The sequence below is a fragment of the Hipposideros armiger genome, unplaced genomic scaffold (assembly GCF_001890085.2).
Source record: "Hipposideros armiger isolate ML-2016 unplaced genomic scaffold, ASM189008v1 scaffold_570, whole genome shotgun sequence".
Taxonomy (NCBI): domain Eukaryota; kingdom Metazoa; phylum Chordata; class Mammalia; order Chiroptera; family Hipposideridae; genus Hipposideros; species Hipposideros armiger.
The window spans coordinates 507,561-524,768 of NW_017731920.1; the positions used below are offsets into that span (position 1 = coordinate 507,561).

At 35.6% G+C, this 17,208-nt stretch overlaps 1 pseudogene; it reads right to left on the minus strand.

Moving 5' to 3' along the window:
- Positions 1-16,528: 16,528 nt before the first annotated feature.
- LOC109371443 (UPF0538 protein C2orf76 homolog pseudogene) lies at positions 16,529-16,937 on the minus strand (annotated as a pseudogene).
- Between the last annotated feature and the right edge of the window lie 271 nt (positions 16,938-17,208).

The window sequence follows — 17,208 nt, forward strand, 5'->3', positions numbered from 1 at the left end:
TGCAGCTAATCCCAGTGACAAGGGGGAAGATAAAGGAATGAAGCAGCTGTGTTCTAACAGTTTCTGTTACTCAGAGAACAAAGCCAGAAACACACCAGCAGCCTCTCACAACCTATACCATCCCCAACTTTCATGGCTGATCCCAGCAGGGGTACCCAGGGCTGCTGAGGCGCACGCCCTGCATCTGGCTGCAGGGGCAACACTGAGATTTCAGGAGCACAGAAACCCATCGCCCACTACACTATGGACTATGATCTTGTAATTCTATATTTAGCCAAAATATTTTCCAGAAAGAAAGGCAGGTGGATTGGTTTCCAGAAGGATGGATTGAAAACATTGCTGAACTAGTTCTTCCATGAAAGAATGAAAGTAATGGCAGGCAACTTAAGCCAATCATTTAAGACCTCTGAAACTTGATCAATGCCACAGATAAATTGAAAAAAAATATGTCTACCCAAGTGAAACTACTGGAACTTGAATAAAATAGTGGAGGTCCGTTATGTTTTAATTTGGGGCTATAGTCATCCTCCACCCCTGCTTTCCCACCCCTCACAGCCTTACCACCAATGGAGAGGCTGATAAAAGCGCTATCCTAACAGCACAACCAATATTTTTGACAAATCTGCTCCCTGAAAAATCTCTATTCTCAGGATGTTGTGATTATTTTATTTGACTAAGAATTCACCTCAGGGTTTGGGGGCTGGGAAACAATAGCGAAGTTAGACAAACTAAGGCTGTGATTTCAGGTGGGGTAAACAAGAACCTGATTGTGAATTTAAAAGAAAATCCTGGAAAAATCAATGGCCATAGGAAATTTTGAAAATTTATGACATTTCTTGAGTATCTTAAAGACTGTGCATATGTACAAGGGTATATCATGACCAGAAATAAAAAGAAAAGAAAAAGACGTAGGTTGCAATCACTCTGACTGACCTTGAGGATAGAATAAGTAGAAAGTGAAAGCTAAGGCTATTTTGTAAACTGTAGGGAGTTTGAGGATGTGCCTCCACACACTAGTGCCCTTTTGTAAAGGTGGAAGACATATAGTTAAAGCATTTAAGGTAATATTCCGACTGATCATTGGCTAATCACTGAAATATTACACTAACCCAAGAGTGACCCAAGAAAGCCATGTTTACAAATAAAAATTACAACTTAAAAAAAATTAAATCTAGCAAAGAATTCAGTAGCTGCATATTACAGAGACTGTAGAATTCACAGAATTAGTCCAGGAAAGTTGTTAAACAAATAAGCAGCAACAAGGGAAACAACAAAAGCCCAGAAACAACAACCAACTCAAGGAAATAGAGGTGTCTGATACCAGTATTTTTACAATGTATGATCTAAAATGTCCAGTTTTAAACAAAAAGTATGAGACATGAAAAGAAATAGGAACGCTTGCTACATTGCCAGCAGGGGAAACAAATCTAACACAAAATGTCCTTAAGGGGACCCAGACTTTGGAATTAGTTGACATACACTTTAAATCAGCTATGTTAATTTAAATATGATCCAAAAACTCCAGAAAAATCATGCCTAAAAATTAAAGGAACGTATGAGAATGTTTTACCAAGTAGAAAAATAGAAATTCTATATGAAAGAGATGGAAATCATCTCTTACAAAAACAGAAATTCTAGAGTTGAAACTACAATAACTGAAATGAAAAATTCACTACAGGGGATCAACAGAAGATCTGAACTGGTGAAAAAAATAATCTGCAAACTTGAACATAGGTCAGTAGAGATTATTCAGTCTGAAGAATAGAAAAAATAATGAAGAAAAACAAACAGTGCTTCGGAGATGTGTGGGACATCGAAGCAATAAAGGAAAAAAAGAGAGAAAATTCTCACATTACCAATATCAGGAATGAGGGAGGTACAGACCTTTGATTTATTCAAAGAATAATAAGAGATAAAATGGACAAATCCTTTGAAATATATAAACTATAAAAGCTCATACAAAAAGAAATAAAGGTTTTGTTTATGGACTATAATAACCATGTGTTATTGAGGCTGGGTGATGAGTTTATGAGGGTTCATTATGCTATTCTCTCTACTTTTATGTATGTTTTAAAATATCATTAATTAATGTTTTTTTAAATAAATGTATACAGCACAGAGAAAAATGAATATTTATTAAAATGAATATGTATACAGNCACTATTACTCATGAGAGACCAACTAATTCCAGCCACAAAAGATAAACTAGAAAAACCATGATTTTCAAACTATGATTAATAGAGTCCTGGGATTCCTGAGAGATGCCACCAAGGACCTAGGGGGAAGGGAAAGGGAAAACCAGCTAGACAGGGCCTGGCGTCCTCCTGAGCTGGGCATTGCATTTCATTCAAGGCAGCTCAGCCTTGATCTGTTTTACACATTGAGCTTAATGTAAAATGTCATCTAAAATTGATAATACCCATGATTGAGAGGTTTTCGAGAAGTGCATTTTGTACAGTGTAGGTAAGAATGCAAATTAGCTCTTAACGTTGTGACCAATGATTGAAGTTTTCCATAAGATGCAACAGTCACTCAATAGTGCTATGTTTTCCTGAGGAGGTATAAGATTAATGAACGGTGACATGGGAAAGTAAATAAATGTCTCCCAAGTTTAGAACAAAAAAAGAATGCAAATTATTACAACAGTTTTAGAGGACGATTTGACATGATCTACCCAAATTTAACTCAGAATATTTTTCGTTCTGATATACTATATCTGAGGTACCATAGTGGGCTCATAGCTGAGTCTGGTGCAGCATAAATTCACACAGAGTGATACATTTACTAGGAGAGTGAACACACTTTGACTTTGGAATAATATAGTCCCTGATTGATTTTGTGAATTAAACTATTATTTTCCTGTTTTGAAACACTATCACATGCAAGCATTTACAAAATTTGGAGAGAAGACCACATGCAGAGCATTGTTTATCACTCACTGGACAGTACTTTTTTTTAAAGGACCATAGTTTGCATTTTTATATCCAGTAGCAAGACCATAGCTTGACACATAGCACTGAAAATATGTTTGCTGAATAGATAAATTAATAAATGTTGAGTGATATGTAAATATGGTAAAGTATCAACTATGTATACATCCATAAAGAAAAAGTGATAATGACTGTTTATTTGATAATGTAGCTAGAAATGCTTCTATAGAAAAACCAAACAGCCAGNCAGCAATAGCATTCTTAATTTCCCTATATCGTTTTCTCTATTTGATTTCTGAATTCTGCTAAAAACTTAAAGAACATCCAAAACTAAAGGGCAACCACAAAAATAGAAATTAATTCTTTCACATTCCAAAGCAGCAAGAAACCCCTCAGTCTCTTTTTGCAACATTTTGATTTCACAATGGGCTACTCCACTCCATCTTAGTAACAAATGCCAGAAAAACTTCTGAAAGACAGACATACTGAATACAGTGTTTCCCACTGAGTAAGTAATTGAGATTTATCTATCATCTGAACAGCAGGCTTATTAAAGGTTGACTCTGGGTTTTTTTTTTCTACATCATGAATTTCTGTTCACCACTCTCTTAAAGTCCAGACCTAAGAGTGGCCTCAAGCAGACTTATTTTTCCCAGGCCTCAGCTCCACTGAGAGTTCCTATTTTATAGAAACAAGCTTAGTGTAGACATTTTGTTAGTTAAGAATATATCTTCATGAAGTTAACTTTAAATTCCATTCCTCTGAACTCAACTGCAGCAGTTACCCAAATTCTGTATGATGGAGCACAGATAAATAGAGAAAAGATACTAATATTCCTGTATTTTGATTGCTTATTGTTATCATCATCAAGGAGAATGAAAATGCAATATACCTCATTTATTCATTCGCCCAACAGCATGTGTGTAACACCACTATATACTTTGGCAAATACAAAATAAATTTAAGGCAAAGCCTATGCCCTGCATATAGGAAATTTATAATATTAGAGAGACAAGACATATATATCATTTTGGCTGTTTAGGAATTTAGGTCCATTTTTCAAATCTGAGCAAAATAATAAGTTGTATGTGGAACTACCCACTATTATTAATTACTATTAGTTATTTAGTACCATGAAGGACATTTATCTACCATAAAAAAATCATTGTCAAAAATTTTGAATGACTATCCTGTCTTTTCATATTGACTATCTTAGCCTACGAAGAATTTTGTTCTTGAAAGAGAAAAAAGTTCCTTGATTCATTTAATAATTATTAAGCACCTAGAATTTATTAGACAAATGTGAAGCCCCAGCAATATAAAGATAATAAAGAGATAATCTCTACTCATTGAAAATTGGGTTCTAATCAAGAAGTAGGATGCACACACATATAGAAAACTACCAAGCCCAAGGTTAAGTGTTAAAATAAGGAGACAATCAAGTAGTGTTCTGGACCTAGAATAAAATACATCTTTAGGGTGAAGAATGGCAAGTGTATATTTAAGTGCCCCAGAATAAACACTATTTCAGAACCTAGATATTTTAAATGCTGTGATTTCTGGCAAAATTGAAATATCCTTGTTTACCAAATCTCCCATTATATGGAGAATTAAATTATGTTCTTACATATATTATCAATTTAAAAAATAGAGGGAGACAACCAAGATAGCGCAGTAGGTAAATGCTGTGTTTACCTTCTCTCACAACTACGTCAAAATTACAACTAATCTACAAAACAACCATGATTGAGAATCACCTAAAATCAAGCTGAACTGGATGAGGCCTTTCAACTAAGGACGCGCAGAAGCCACCTCCAGACTAGTAAGAGGGGCAGAGACGCAGAACGGGCTGGTCCCAAATCCATGTGTGACCATTAAAGATCAGGAGGGCTATTTCAGCTGTGGGGTTCCCCCATCCCCTAAAGGAGTGAGGGATCCCAGCCCCACCCCAGCCTAGGGTTCCAGTGCCGGGGAGAGGGGTCCCTATAATTTTGGTTGTGAAAACCAGGGGAGATTGTGACTGAATGAGACTGAGTATGGCTGAATTCACAGATGCTCCTCTTAAAGGGACCATGTGCAGACTTACCCACCAACGGAATCACTCGCTCTGAGCTCCAGCACTGGGGCAGCAGCTAGAAAGGCAGCAGGGACACATGGTGGAGAGCTAAGCTGTCTGGCTTGGGATGGGGGCTGGAGAGGTACTTTTCTCCTGGACGAGAAGCTGGCAGGAGCCATTGTTTCTTTTCTGAGCCCTCCCACTTCCTGGTGTGCAAACACAGGTGGCTACTATTTCTGAGTCTCCCACGCCACACCCTGGCTATTTCAGACCTGGCCACGCCCAACTTTCAAGCACACCCAGGCTGCTTTCTGTGGCTTTTTCCTGCGAACTGCTTGCCTTGGCTCAAGCTGCGCTTTCCTAGACTCTCAAAGGTTTGCAGAACCCAGACAAGCAACATTTGGCTTGAGCATGTCCTGTGCCTCTGGCTGAGCAGCCCTAAGCCAGCACTAGCAGCAGCTGGCCTTGGTTTGCAGCTTGGCCTCTCAAGGTGCTTCCAAGCATAGTACGGCAGCAGCCATCTGCAGATTTCTTTCTGGCTCCCACTGGGTAGCCCCAGGTGGGGCATGGGCTGTGGCTGAAGTAGGCCTACAGCGGATCCCCTCCAAGGTGGTCCTGGGGCTGGCGCCCCCAGTGGCCACCTTCACAAAACAAGCTGGAGCATCATCCAGGCACCTCCATGTACGACACGCCCAAGGGGAGGATTGGGCAGGCTCCAGAGTCCTGCTGAGGCAGGTCCTGCTCCGTAGGGTCAGCCCCTGCACAACAACTCTTCCACTGTAGTCAAGGCCAGTACTCACAACCAGTGAGCCCAACGGTCAGTCCCTCACATTGATGTGCAATTATCAACCAAGGCTCAACTACAAGAGAAGCACACATATAATTCACACAAGGCACACACCTGGAGTGCATGGCTCAGGTGACCAGAAAGACTGTGCCACTGAAACCCATAGCACACCTACTACATAAGGCCACTCTACTAAGACTGGAAGACATAGCAGCCCAACCTAGTACATAGAAACAAACACAGAGAGGCAGCCAAAATGGGGAGACAAAGAAACATGTCCCAAATAAAAGAACAGAACAAAACTCCAGAAAAAGAACTAAGCAAAACAGAGATAAGCATTCTATCAGAAGCAGAAGTCCAAACACTGGTTATAAGAATGCCCAATGATCTCAGGGAGAGCTTCAACAGAGAGATAAGAAGCATAAAAATGGAGGTGGAAACCATAAAAAAGAACCAGTCAGAAATAAAGGATACAATGATGGAAATGAAAAATATATTACAGGGAATCAACAGTAGATTAGATGAAGCAGAAGATCCAATCAGTTATGTAGAAGAGAAGGTAGTGGAAAACACCTAACCAGAACAGCAAAAAGAAAAAAGAATACAAAAAATTGAGGAGAGTTTAAGGGGCCTCCAGGACAATATCAAGCATACCAACATTCACATTATAGAGGTACCAGAAGGAGAAGAGAGAAAGCAAGGGACTGAGAACCTATTTGAAGAAATAATGACAGGAAACTTCCCTAACCTGGTGAAGAAAATGGACATACAAGCCCAGGAAGCACAGAGAGTCCCAAACAAGATGAACCCAAAAAGGCCAACACCAAGACACATCTTAATTAAAATGCCAAAGGTTAAATACAAAGGAAGAATATTAAAAGCAACAAGAGAAAAGCAGTTAGTTACCTACAAGGGAGCCCCCATACGACTGTCAGCTGATTTCTCAACAGAAACTTTGCAGGCAAGAAGGAAGTGGCAGGAAATATTCCAAGTGACAAAAGCAATGGCATACAACCAAGATTACTCTACCCAGCAAGGCTGTCATTTAGAATTGAAGGACAGATAAGGAGCTTCCCAGACAAGAAAAAGCTGATGGAGCTCATCACCACCAAACCAGTATTACAAGGAATCTTAGAGGGACTTCTTTAAGATGGGGGGTGGGGGAGAGAATAAGGATGGGTAAAAGGGGAAGGGATTAAGAAGCACAAATTGGTTGTTATACAGTAGTCATGGGGATGTAGGGTATAGCATAAGGAATACAGTCAATAATATTGTAATAACTAGATATGGTGCCAGATAGGTACTAAATGTATCAGGGTGATAGATGGGAATGGGGTTTGGGACAGGGTGAAAAGGTGAAGGCACTAAGAAATACAAATTGGTAGTTAATACAGTATAGGGAATCTAATCAACAATGTTGTAAAGGTCATGTAAGGTGCTAGATGGGCACTGGACTTATCAAGGGGATCACGTCATAGGCTGTGTAGATGCCTGACCAATGCTCTGTACACCTGAAGTTGAAGTAGAATAATATTGAATGTCAACTATAACTAAATATATAGGTATATATAGTCATGGGATGTGGAGTACAACATAGGGAAGATAATTGACAGTATTTTCACAGCTATGTAAGATGTCAGAGGGGTAGTAGCTTGGGGGTGGGTTATCACTTTATGAGGGGTTTAAATGTCTAACTATTACGTTGTTCTGTACACCTGAAACTAATAAAAATAATTTTAAATAGGATATTGTATAAGAAAATTAATATTAATTCTGCATGGAATACTGTTATCCTCCTTTTGTGTTCAGACGGATTCAGAGTCATTTAGGATTGTTTACTTACTCAAAGTCATAATTATGTATTTTGCTGTGTATCATGCACACTTTTTTGTACAAATTTGTGAGGGAAAAATAAGGATGCGCATTATACATGGGTAGTACTAATTCTGTATCTATATAAATGTTTTTTATTATTTTATTTATGCTTATGAGTTAGAAGTGTAACTCTAGAAGTCAATAACGATATCTGTATGCAAAATAATACCCTGGAATATTATAATAGGTTTTGTTGAATTTAAGACAAGCTTGCAACAATTAAGAGTTTTTGGCCATCTATGATGTGTAAATATCGTAAATTTGTCACCGGTACATAAAATTTCTTGTACCATAAAATGTTTAAAAACAAATGCTAAAATTCCTTTATAATACAAAAAACAAGTACCTAAATGTAAGCAAATAAAAATTTGAATTGAAAAATTAAAATGAAAGGTTTTCTTCCCTGAAAGTTGGGGCCAAAAATATGGGTGTGCTTTATACATGGGAGTGCATTATACACAGCAAAATACAGTGTTTAGTAGATGCCATTTTCCTAATTCCTCCTTCTCTGGAGCCAGGTCCCAGGGAAATATGTCTTAACTACCTGGCCCTTTCCCATCTACCAAAGCTGATTGATCCAAGAGTAGACCCCTGACACATACCGGTCAGTCTGTCCTGAACATTTGAAAAAATAAAACAGGGCCAGGGCAAAAATTTCATTGCTCTGAGTAACTGTGATGGCTCTGCTCTGAATTAAAAAGAGAAAAGTTTATAATCTCTTGCTGCAGAATCCCTATATCAATCAGTATTTATTTAGTCATGAGAAAAAATATGCATCAGTAATTTCAACAAAGTATTTTTAATGCAGAATTATTATGTAGGCACTGAAGAACTGGCGAAAAGAGGACACAAAGATATCATGGAGATGGCAAATTTAGGAAATAGCTCCTACAAGATTGGGGAAATAAAAAGAAGAGTCTGAAATTGTTAGAATTTAGAACACAATTCTATGTGTTTCTTACATTCCTGTGATGGCAGCAGTGGGTAGGAAATTGCTTAAGGAACGCTGGTATTTGAAGTCAGCTGTGGAAAAGGAGAATTCAATTTGGAAATGCCTAACTCTTAAAGTAGAGGTAGAGAGGAGCCAGTGATATTTTGGGAGTTAGGAACTGAGGGAGATGGCAAAAGCCATGCAAGTTGAAAAACAAATTCTGAATCCAAAAATGTGATTTCTGAAGTAATCTCTTTTATAAATAAGAATTCCGCAGGAAATGCCAGAAAGAAACTTGTATCTGGATCAAAGGCTGATATTAACTAAGTAGCTGAGAAAGGAGTTGTATTTATTTCCTAAGGGCAGTAAAGTTCCCAAAACTCTTGGTGGAGTTTATCCCTCGCAGAACAGAAACAACACTGCCTACTCCCCCACATCTCACCCCCAATCTGAGAAACAGTTCCTTGGAAGGTTCTATGAGCTGATGTCTCAAGAGGCCAGAGAATAAAATGGAAGCCTTCCTGGGAATTTAGTATGGAAGAGGAGTATGAGAAGACTTTGGCATCAGACAGGTCTGGGTATTGAATCCCCAGCTCAATTATTAGTAACTGATTGAGATACTGTCGTGAGTGCCTGGAAGGGCAGTCGCCACATTTTAGTCTCTTCCTGAAAGTCAAGGGGACATTAACCCCTCGGCAGAGCCTACATCCCTGCGTGGTACTCATGATGCGAGTGGGGAACAAAGTCCCAACACACAGGTTCAGAGAGAGTGAGTAACAGCTTTATTTGGGAACCAATGTCCCTCCAGAGGCCAAAGCTCTGGTAAGCACAGAGGGTTACACAGAATAGAATAGAATTTAATAACGAACCAAGTCCCAGAGTCAATCAAGATGGAGAAGGTCCCTGGTCCGGGAGAGATGACTGGGCCCACGACGGGTCTGAAGCAGCTGGTCTTGCAAGGAAGAACTTCAGAGAGTTCCGAAGCATCGCGGCTTGCCCCTCGCAGAGGGTCTTAGCCGCCCAGTCAAGCTGCTCATGGCACTGCTCTTGAGCTCTGCTTTTATCCTCTTTACCTTAGACTTCTTTACTTCTTAGGTGATACCCAGAAATTGTTTTGGTGAATGTGTTTACCACTCAATTTTGTTATGCTCAGTTTCACACAAAAACATAAACATGCTTATTTTCATGTATATGCTCTGCACGTAAGCATGTTTACTTTCACTTTACTCTTATCAGTCTCACACATGTGCAGCCTGCTTGTGTCCCTACTAGTAAGCAACTTGTTTTGCAAACCTCAATCCAAAAACAACCTTGTTTATAGTATATTGTATATGCTCTATCCAGATACCTTGGGAAAATTTCTTTACCCTTCTGTACTGCAGTTTCATTGTCTACAGAAGAGGATTACAATGACCATCTCATAGGTTGTTGTAGTGCTGAGGTATATTTACTAGAGTATCTGGCTTTCTCTAACAATAGACCTAAATATGCTTGTACCTGCTGGAAGAGAAATCACTGTATGGAGAACCCCATAGGTGGATAATATACCATAACTATTGGGTTATCAGAAAAGTCATGATGTATTTTTTCTATGTGTTTCATTGCAAAAATGGGTCATGGCTTTTCCGACAACCCAATACATGGGGCAGCCCAGTCCTGAAACAGCCCAACTGCTGTCCTGTTTGTTCAATCATTCAGCATACATTTACTAAGTTAATACTCTATGTCAGCCTGCAAAACTCTTGAATACCACAGTGAAAACAGGTCACCGTCCTGATGGTAAAAGAATGATCAGTGCAGCAGAGGAGATGCAAGCAAGTACAAAGACAATTACTGGTGATTAGCAGCAAGCCTTTAAAGCTTTGTGAAAACAAGATTTCATTAGGGCAGCTAAGCCAAAGTGGTCACCTTTCATCACATGGAAAACAGGCAATCTATATGTTAAATTATATATATGTTATATTATATATCCTATAAAGTGCCCAATATATATAAAGTGTCCAATACATAGCACGTAGCTGATAAATATGATCTCCTTTCTCCCCTTCCTAGAGATGTGTCTCAAATTCTTATAAACCTACAGCATGTTTTCCCATGTCCTTGGTAAACACAAGCTTTGCTTGATGATTTCACGCTCTTTATATTTTATATGAAATAAGATCTGTCTGGCAAATGCTCCATGTTATCCAGAGATGTTTCAGTGCATGGGTCCCTCTGTCTCCGCTCTTCTTGTCTAGGCTGGGGATTTCCCTAAGAGCTTTTTTTCTGTTGAAAAGGCCAGGAGGTGACTATGTGAATATATGTAAGAAATGGTGACTTCTGGCTTCCGTGAGAAGACAGCATTTGACTTCTTTCCAAAACAACCCAATCTGTGGAGAGCATCAAAGGTTAGTGGGTCACTTTGTTGTGCTTAAAGTATTTCTGGCAATCTTGTTTGGGAAAAAGAAAACATTTCTCCTTTGAAACTCAAATTACCCTGGAATGGGACCTTTCATATACTGTTCACATTGTAGTGTGTCTGTAGGTTATCCTTAATCTCAGTTCACAAAGGGAAAACGATGGCAATGTGTAGTTTTTAATCATTGCTTTTAGCTTTCCTGTCCTGATCAAAGAAATACCAGTTTTGATAACTGCACCTTGCTCCATCCAAAAGTCCTTCCATATCACTGAACATAATATGTTCATTTATTCTTATATACGGTGATGTTTTATTATCTCATGATGTTTTAAAGTTGACCTTCTGCCTTTGGCCATTTTATACATGAGTGCAGTTCATTTAGCACCATCTAATTCATAGCACTTGTTATACACAAAAGCTCCTCGGATTCAGGTTCGTTAGCTTCAATTTAAACTCTAATCTTTAAATAAATTTAGCACTTCCTTAACTCACTAGAACGACAACTGATTTACTTAGTGGTCTACTGGATAAAAGCAAAATTCTGAACTGAATGAGGAAAGAAAAAATTGGAAAGAAAATAAAGGTTGCAAATATGGCATGCCTCATCACAAAATGATGGTTTTAAGAAAATTGTTCTAATCATTAGAGTTATTCTGTATTAAACAGACTGTTTAATATCAAGGACCAGTCACCCTTAAGTAATGGGAATGGAAAAGAGTGAATGTTGAGAATTTAGCTAAACTACAGTAGTCCCCTCTTACCTGCAGTTTCACTTTCCATGGTTTCAGTTATCTGTGTCAACCGAGGTCCAAAAATATTCAATGGAAATTTAATAATTTTCTTATTTTGTGTGTTTAAATTCAGTGAATTAAATAAGTGGATTTTTATAACATTGAAATTCATATTTCGCTGCTCCACAGCTTCTATGGTTTTTGTTTGTTTGTTTAGAATTCTATTTTTACCTTATTTTAAAAAAAACATTCAAATTAATCAGCATTAAAGATATTGTTTTCAACAGTCAGTGTTAATTTAAGTTTAACTGTATGCTGACTAATATCTTTACTCAGCTTGGTACTTTTGTATTTCTTTATTGATTCAATTTTCTGTTTTCTGAAGTATACTTTCATTAGATTTTTTTTTCAGTGAGGATTGATATGCGATTATTAAGCTGTCGGTCTTTTTTTTAATTTTCACTCTTATTCTTAAAAAAAATAGCTTAGACATAAATAGAATTCATTTTCAATATATTATTCTATTATACCCAGGCTACTATTGCTTCTCATAAGAATTCTGCTGTCAATCTTATTAGTACTCCTTTCAGATAACTTTTTTATTATTATTATTTTTCTTTTTCTGATGATTTTTTTAGATAGTATCTTGTTCCTTGAGGTTCTGCAAGTTCACTATAATGTATCCAGGTTTCTATTTATTTTTATTCAACTAATAAATTCTTAATTTATGGAAAATTCTTAACCATTTTTCTTCCATATTATCTCTCCTGTATTTATCCTAAAATATTTTCCATGTCTTTTAACCATTCTTAAATATTATCAGTCACTTTATTCTGTACTCTGAATGATTTTTTTGTAGTGCCATTTTTGGCTCATTAATTCTGTTTAATTATGTCTAATTTCCCACTGAATACATTCACTATTTTCACAGAGTGGTTTATAATTTTTTTGTTATTGTGAGCTGTTCTTTTTAGGGGTGCTTTTTTCTGAACAGTCACAAGTACTCTGGTTGTAGAAGTGTCTCTTTTAAAAGCAAAGTCCTGCTTTTCTACTGCAAGGGCTCCAAAGGTTTCACCAGTTCTAGACCAGTAATGTTTGAACATCTTTATTAAGGTATAATTGACATAAAAATAAAATTCACATGATTAAAGTGTACAATTTGATACATTTTGAGCAATTTATGCACCCATGAAATTATTACTGTAATAAAAATAATTCACATATTCATTACTCAAAAGAGTTTCTTATGGAATCACTTTCTCCTGACCCTTGCCCTCCTCTGCAGGCAACCACTGATCTGCTTTCTGCCACTATAATTTAGCTTGCATTTTCTAGATCCCTGTATAAATGAAATCATAGATTATGCACTCTATTCTTTGTTGACTCATTCTTTGAACTATAATTATTTTAAGATTCATCTATACTGATATATATATATATATATATATATATTTCAATACTTGGTTTCTTTTTATTTCTGAGTAGTATAGCATTGTACAAATGTACTACAGTTTATCAATTCACCTACTGTAGACACTTCAGTTGTTTCCAGTTTGGGGCTATTATAAATAAAACTGCTGTAAACATTCTTGTTCAAGTCTTTATATAGACATATGCTTTCATTTTTATTGGGAAAATATCTAGGAATGGAATGTTGGTATAATATAGAGGTATATATTTACATTTTTTTAAATTTCCAAACTGTTTCCCAAAGTGGTTGTATAGCTTTACATTCTTACTAACAGAGTATGAGAGTTACAATTCATCCACATACTCACCAACATTTGATATATACAGTCTTTCTAATTTTAGCCATTCAAATAACGATATTGTGCTATCTCATTGGGACTGTGAGTGTGGGGGACCCCTAAAGCTACAGCCCCAGGAATTCTTTACTCTTATGGAAGTTCACATGCAGCCTCTAGCAATTCGTCACAGTTACCATTTAAATGTTCCTACCAGAATTTATGGCTCCAGTGGTTTCTGTTACAGGTAAACAGACTTTTATTTCTGTATCTCTCAGGGATTTTTCTTTCTCTCCAGATTTTGGGGTAGCAGTTTGCTCTGAGACTTCAGTTTGCTAATAGGTCCAAGAAAAGTCATTGATTTTCAGTTTGTCCAGCTTTTTCTCGTTGTGAGGATGGGAATGATGATTTCCAAGCTGTCTATGAAAAGGTTTTAAACTAAAGATTTTAACCAAAATTTAATTTATTCAATAAATAATGGGCTATTTTGGTTATCTGTTTTTTCCTTTTGTGAGCTTTGAAAGTTTGTGTTTTCAGGAAATTTGTCCATTTAAGATGTTGACATAAAGTTTTTTTGACATAAAGTTTTATTTATTGACATAAACTTTTTCATAATATCCCCTTCATGTTTTCTAATATCTATAGAATCTATAATTATGTCATCTATCTCATTTCTTATATTAATGGTTGTGTCATCTTTATTTTCTTATTACTTTGACTAGATGTTTATCAATTTTATTATCTTCTCTTACAACCAACATTTACTTTTATTAATTTTTTTCTATTTGGTTTATGTTTACAATATTATTAACTTCCATTTTGGCCTTTATTATTTTCTTTCAATTGCTTAACTTAACTTGCTTTCTTTATCTAGCTTCTTAATAAGGTGAAAGTTAAAATCATTGATTGAGAATTCCTTTTCTAATAAAGATGTTTAGTGCTGTAAATTTCCCTCTATGCTACTACTTTAGCTGCGAACCACACAGTTTAATCTGTTGCTTTAATTGTCACTTAATTCAAAACATTTTGAATTCTTTATTGCTTCTTTGAATCTTGGATTACTAAAAGTATGCTTTTTAGGGTTTTTTTGTTTTTGTTTTTATTGAGGTATTATTGACATACCATTATATTAGTTTCAGGTGTACAACATAATGATTTGATATTTGTATGTATTGTAAAGCAATCACCACAATAAGTCCAGTTAGCATTTATCATGAGTAGTTACAATTTTTTGTTTCTCATGATGAGTACTTTCAAGGCCCACTCTCCTATCTACTTTAGAAGGTGCAATACAGTATTATTAGCTATAGTTATCATGCCGTACATTACATCCTCATAACTTATTCATTTTATAACTGGAAATTTGTACATTTTGACCCCCTTCATCCATTTCACCCATCTCCCATCCCCTGCCTCATGCAACCACCAATTTCTTCATTATAGACATGAGCTCAGAGTGTTTTTGTATGTTTTTAGATTTTTAATATAATTTTTTTTAGTTTTGTTTTTAAATATTGTGATCTTTTTCCTGACATCTTTGTGTTATTGGCTACTAATTTAATTTAATTTAATTTAATTTAATTAATTTTGTTCAAAGAACATACTTAATTTGACTCAACTCCTTTAAAATGTTTTCACACTTGTTTTAAGGCCCCAAATAAGTGTTTTGTGCACACTTGAAAAAGCGTCTATTGCTTGATACATTTATAAATTACACAGGTCAAGTTGGTCAACTATGTTATTCAAGTCTTTATATTCTTATTGACTTTTCTGTCACTGGTTTTATTAATTATTGCAATGATGTGTTAAAATGTCCAACAATAATTTGTGTATTTGTCAAATTACTTTCACTTCTATCAGTTTTTGCTTTATTTATTTTGGAGTATTGTTATTAGGTGCACAAACATTTAGGAATCTTATGTGCTCTTGACAAATTGACCTTTTATAACATTATCAAATTACCTTCCTTATCCCAGGTTATATTCTTTGCTCTGAAATCTAATTTGTTTAAAATTAAAATAACAACTTCAGCTTTCATTTGATTAAGGTCATTGTGCCATATATACAGAGGGTGTCAAAAAAAGTATACAAATTTTAAGAAAGGAAAAAACTGTATTAAAATTATAATATGCAATATATACTAATAACACAAGATGAATACAAGTCATGTGTATACCTTTTTTTGGCACCCTCGGTATTGTGGTATTCTTTTATTTTTAACCTAGTTGCATCTTTATATTTAATGTTTTTATAGGTGTCTTATAGGCAGCATATAAGAATGCACTGCTTTTTAAAAAAATCTGATCTGACAATCTCTACCTTTTGATTAGGATTGTTTAGACCATTTATATTTAATGTGAATTTTAAATATCTGTGGGTTTAAACATATCATCTTGATAGTTGTGTTCTATGTATTTTATCTGCTCTTTGATCACTTTCTGTTTTTCTTACTTCTTTAAGACTAATTGAGCATTTTTTTATTATTTCATCTCCTTTTTTAGCGTAATAGCTATAAATTCTTGTTAGCTATTTTAATTGTTGCTTTAGAGTTTTTCATACACCTTTCATTTATCACAGTTTAGTTTTATGTGATATTTTATCATTTCTTTTATAAGAAACTTACATAAGTTCTTTATAAAAGTTCTTTACAAAAGTTCCAATTTTCTTTTCCCAACCTTTTTGCTTTTGCTTTCATATATTTATTTACTTGTATGTTATAAATCCCAATGCTTTATTATTTTCATTTAAAAAGTTAAACATCTTTTAAAGAAAAAAAACATTTAAAGAAAGAAAAGTCTCTATATTTACCCATGTGTAGTGTTGTTTTCCCCCTTGTTGTGTAAATCCAGGTTTCTACCTGATATAATTTACCTCTGCTTGAAGGACTTCTCTTAACATGACTTGAACTGCAGGTCTCTGTGTGAAGAATTATTGTAAATTTTGTATGTGTGAAAAATATCTTCTTTTTATGTCTTTAAAAAAATTTAAGTCTATTTGTTAATTTAAAAAAAACCTTACTAGTGGAATAAAAAGTTTAAAACAGATATGCAAAAAAAAAAAAGCTCTATGAGGTTTTCACCAAGATGAAATGGGATTAACTTTTTATTATAGTTCTGATAATCTTCTTCATAGAAGAATGCAATTTTAGTTTCATGGGTGACTCCAGCTGCTTCCAAAGTGGTGTCTTCTTTTAACAAGAGTCTTGTCATTCCAAACTCAACACAAGTTCATTTGTCTTTGATTTATGTACTTGATGAATAATATTTAATTTATTATATTTGTAATTTCTGAATAGTGGTGGCAGTCTGGTCTTTAAAGGGGCATCCTGTTTTAGGAATACTATAAATTATTTTACAGTTTGGTCCAAATTACTTCCATGATATGCTATAGGCTTGAAATTGTGATGCTCAGTTGAATGAATGAGGAAAACTGTAATGGTCACTTCTCTGAGAGCCATGTGAAGAAATAACTTTCAATCCAGTAATTTCACCCATAGGCACATACCCTAGGGAATCTCTCACATGTGTGCACAATTAGAACTCTGTTAATATATCTTGCCCATCATGCTTTACTCTGAGACCCAGAAAGTGAAGCCTATGAATAATCAAAACTGGTATCCCAATAGTCTACTTTTGTGAAGAATATTTTTGATGGATATGTAATTCTAGACTGACAGGTGTTTTTTTTATTCAGTACTTTAAAGATGCAGCATCTCTATTTTTTTGTTTCTGTTGTTTCCAGTAAGAAATCTGCTG